Genomic DNA, 4,917 nt, shown 5'->3' with positions numbered 1-4,917 from the left:
GGTCACGATCTCGCGGTCCGTGAGTTCGAGCCCCGCGTCAGGCTCTGGGCTAATGGCTCGGAGCCTGGAGCCTGTTTCCGATTCTGTGTCTCCCTCTCTCTCTGCCCCTCCCCCGTTCATGCTCTGTCTCTCTCTGTCCCAAAAATAAAAAAACAAAACAAAAAAAAAAAAACGTTGAAAAAGAAAATAATAAAGAAAAATAGCTGGAATGTCCATTAATACATGATCATGGTGATTTCACACAATGAAAATTAAATGTACTTTTTCAAACGATATAGTAAGTCCATGACTATTGACATGGAGAGGTGTCCATGAAATGTTAAGTAAAAAAAGGGAGTTTTAAAAAACTGTTGTATGGACATTTTTCAATTGTATAAAAGAATTTTTTATTTACATTAAAAATATGGATGGTTGTTCACCAAGCTGTTAGCAGAGTTTTTTTTCTGAGAAGCAGGATCACATCGGTACTCAACCGGGGACAATTCTTTTTGTCTGGAAGTGTCTGATGGCCTATTGTCACAACTGAGGGTGGTGCTCCCGACATCTAATGGGTAGAGACGAGGGATTTTGCTAAGCATTCAACACACGGGACAGCCCTCATTGTGCCAATAATGCCAAGGCTCAGAAACCCAGGATCAGAGAGATTTACATTTTCTGTTTTCATGCTCTTTGGGGTTGTAATTTTGGGCAACAGTCTTGCTTTCCTTTTATTTTACACAAAATCAATATCGTTTCTGTTTGAGGAAAAAATTCCTGATATAATATAGTTAATTTCTTTGTAAATTTCAAATATGACACATCAACTGATGACTTACATAACCTTTCTTGAGGTAACTCTTAGGTCACCGTGAAGTGTGGATATTGGCAGCAATAATAAAAATGTGTACCCTAAAACTCTGTCTTTTAGGGAGGTAAAGTGGTTATGAAGGAATTAAAGGTCAAATTGAACTACAGGCAAACATCATAATTATTTTTTAAACGATTATTTCATGCAGCACATTTGTAATCTCCTTCCCCATCTGTGGACTATCTTCCTTGCTTATAGTTGCTATGTGTTCAGAAGATGCATATTGATTTAAATAACAGATAAAAATCCATATAGAAGAGTGTTTATTGCAGCACTACTAATAATAAAAAAATTAGAATCAACCTAGCTATATGTCAAAAGGGGAATATTTAAGCAGATTTTGGTATATTTATGTAATGGATTACGAGGCAGTTGTTAAGAAAAAGATGGACCTCTTTGTCCTGACATAGGACCACGTGAGGTCCACAATATACTGTGAAAGGAAAAAAGCAAGTTGCAAACAAACATGTCCAGCATGATCCCTCATTGTAAATATATACACATATAAGGTATATATCTGTGTGTGTGTGTGTGTGTGTGAGAGAGAGAGAGAGGGAGAGAGAGAGAAAGAGAGAGAGGGAAAGAGAGAGACTATGTCTTCTACAAACACAGGGAAAAATTCAGGAAGAATTCACACCAAACTTGTAAAAGGGTTACTAAGACCCTAGAGTTGCAGGGGAAGCTATGGTTTTGAGTATGGGTGATTTTACTTTATTGCACTTTCATACGTGCAGAATTCCTAAACCAGAGGTACATACAAAAGCAGTGGGAATTGTTTTTTTGGACAGTATTTGCCAGTAAAAAATAATTGGGAGTGGAATATGTAAATTATCTATGTAAATGCGTTTTCACTGAAATTTAAACATTTGTAAGTTATTAAAGCATCTTAGGAGGATGGATATAGGGGTTTAAAAATGTGCTGAATGGCATAATTCTTTCTGTTTTCTACCTGGGCACCACTAGTGGGTAGAGGTGACATTTGCCAGAGGAGACACTGGGCATGCTTAGCATGATGAAGCAATAACAATAGCCAGTGTCTACCCAGTGCTCACTATGGGCTGGGTGAGGACTGTCACAACAACTCCATTAAGGGAGTCCTGTTTTATTCCCATTGTATAGCCGAGCAAACTGAGAGACAGTGAGGTTAAGTTACTGGCCAAACAAGTAAGGAAGAGATCCAGGATTTAAATCTAAGCAGTCTGGTTTAAGCTTCTGAATCATAATGGTTGCACAGCCCCGATTATCTAAAGCAAAACTAAAGTGACAGGTCACAAAACATGATAACTAAACCTGGTACTGTGATGTCACAAAAACCAGACTGGGACATTACTGCAAACTGTCCTGCGTCAAGCAGCACCAGATGACCAGCATAAAAGCTCCTTTGATAAACTCGGGAGGTGAAAGTACAACATGTGAACCCTACAGACACTGTCACCTACTCCCTTCTGCTGTAGGTTTGTTTTAGGAAAATCTTCATTCTTCTATTTGACCTGATTGAGGCAGAGTCTTCAGCAGCACAGAGGTAATTGAGATTTAGAAAGACGGAGTAGAGCCTCCCAGTATGAGGAGTTAAACCAGGAGAGCTCTGTCATCACCCCAATCAATATTCCTCCTTGTCAGCAGCAACCCCAGACTGGCAGAGACATTTTTTCCTCTGAATTCAGTTTAGCATCAAAGTCCTAAATGATGCATAGAATTCTGTGGCCAGCCCTCTTGCTTAAATGTTATAATCAGAGGCAGAGCAGACGCCTTTCAGCTCATGGAGTGTGGAGAGGAACCACAGGCGAGGGGTCTTCGTTTTTCTGTTTTAGAAGGGCAGCACAAACATGCCTCTGAAAAGGCTTTCATAGTCTCCCACTGTGAATAGAATTTCTGTGACTCTGAAGCTTCTGGGGGGCAGACTATACAAAATACATTTTTTTCCCTCCACACGCCTGTTCTAGGCTTGCCAGAAAGACTTAATAAAAGTCTGTAGGTGGTCATACGAACTGAATTGAAAAGAGGAGCTTAAAGATGGTTTATTGCTTGTTGACTATGGAAGACTATGGAATGGTCCTCAGCTTTCAAGAATGCCATGTTAGTGTTTGTTTTCTACTTCAACAAATATTGGCATTTCTTCATTTCATCTTATCTTCTGAGGAATATAATTAATGGAATTTGGTGAAAGCAAAGAGTAAGATGGTTAGGTAGACAAAAAAAAAAAAAATTAAGCAGACGATTCTGCAGCATTGTTTGTCAACTCGGTGTCTGCAAATTTGGTGACTGATTGTCTTCTTCCTAAAATTCCTGTGTTAAAGTCCTAACCTTCAATGTAATGGTACTGGAGATGGGGACTTTGGGAGGTGATTAAGTTCAGAGGAGGTTGTACAGGCGGAGTCCTCAAGATGGGATTAGTGACCTTAGAGGAAGAGATACCAGAGTGCCCTCCCTCTCTCTCTCTGTCTCCCCCACCCCTCTTTTTCTCTCTCTCTTGCTCCACTCGTGTGCACTGAGGAAAGGTCATGTGAAGACGCAGTGAGAAGGCAGCTATCTGCAACCCAAGAAAAGAGACCATATCATAACCCGGTCCTGCTGGAACCTTGATATTGGACTTCCTTCCAGTCTCCAGAGCTGTGAGAAATAAATGCCTGCTGTTTAAGACAGCAGTCTGTGGGATTTGGTTATGGTGGCCTGAGCAGACAAAGATAGTGCTTTGATCAATCACTCATATTTCTGCCTATTACATGAATTTTTAACCAAGACTCTCCTGATTATGCTAAAAAAGTTTTATTTTCTGTTCCAATAGATTGATTTGAAAACCAGCCTCGTAGTGATAGTGTCAGTATGATTGTAGGTTTATGGCCCAGTCTGAGAGGGTTTAGGTAGATAGTCATCATGGCGATTATTCCCGACCCTGGCTCCCACTGGGACTCTCCACTCATAAATGCACTTTTGCTTCACTGCACATCACCTTAAACGTCTTATTGCATCTTAGTTTTTTGTTTCAGTTTGTCTGTTTATGTATTTTGATATATGTGACCACAACAGTTTGTCTTTGATTGTCTAGAAAACTGGGACTTCTAATTACCTTTAATCAAAGTTTAGCAACACTGAAAAGTTGTTCCACAAAGAAACCTTATAGCCCTAAGTAATTTTGTTATTAGAGTATGAAAAGTAAAGGAACTTCGTACTCATAGGGTAAGGAACAAAAAGAACTGGGGAGAAGAAAAAAGATGAAATAGAAAACAAAAGCAACGAAGAAAGCAAAACAAAAAGAGGCAAGAATAACAAATTCAAATACTTGATTCTTTCAAATGACCAATGAAATTGATAAACTTTTTTGAGAATTATTAAAAATAACTGATCTGTGTAATTGTTGGCGGTGTGGTGCTAATGTACGATGCAGTGCATTTATGGATTATCAGGTACCCTGGGATGGAAACCACCTGCTGAATTTTTTTCCAGTAAGATATGTGGAAATTTATATGTCTTAATAATCCATTTAACTGTATGTTTCCTTTAAATGTCTTCTTCTTAGATGATGCTTCTCTAAAAACAATATTGTTTAGTTAACATAATGCTAATAATAGAAATGAAAAATAAAATTCTTATCCCTCTTAAAAGAAAAAGAGTAAAAGCATGCAAGCAGGATTGTACAATGTCATGAATGAGAGAGGTGACATGAATACAGACACAGGTGCATTTAAAGTGTTATAAGAGAATACTACATTCAACTCTACAACAAGAAATTTGAAAATCTAGACACTTCCTAGCAAAATATAAATCACAAAAATTGGTTCAACAGAAGTGGTACAATTGAATTGTCTGATAAATCTAGAAGACGTTGAAAACCGAGTAAAGATCCAACATAGAAAACAACTATCTGGGGGTTCCAGCTGAGTTATATCTCACCTTAAAGAATAGATGATACCTGTGTTATTTAACTTATTCCAAGCTATAGAAAAGATTGATAAGCCCACTGAAATGAATAAAGCCATAATAACATTTTAAATACCAATATCTGATAGAGACACTGTGAAAGATGGCTATAGACTAATTTCTTGTAGAAATCTGGAAGAGAAACTTATAAG

General features: G+C 38.2%; 1 long non-coding RNA gene across 1 annotated transcript; it reads left to right on the top strand.

Moving 5' to 3' along the window:
* The first annotated feature begins 2,213 nt into the window (after nt 1-2,213).
* LOC121033172 (uncharacterized) lies at nt 2,214-3,502 on the top strand. The gene is made up of 2 exons (XR_005791739.1): nt 2,214-2,369; nt 3,346-3,502. It is a non-coding gene; the product is annotated as an uncharacterized LOC121033172 (long non-coding RNA).
* Nucleotides 3,503-4,917: the final 1,415 nt, after the last annotated feature.

This window comes from Herpailurus yagouaroundi, unplaced genomic scaffold (assembly GCF_014898765.1).
Source record: "Herpailurus yagouaroundi ecotype Mexico unplaced genomic scaffold, PumYag 28, whole genome shotgun sequence".
NCBI classification, from domain to species: domain Eukaryota; kingdom Metazoa; phylum Chordata; class Mammalia; order Carnivora; family Felidae; genus Herpailurus; species Herpailurus yagouaroundi.
This window is presented reverse-complemented; position numbering and strand designations above follow the sequence as displayed.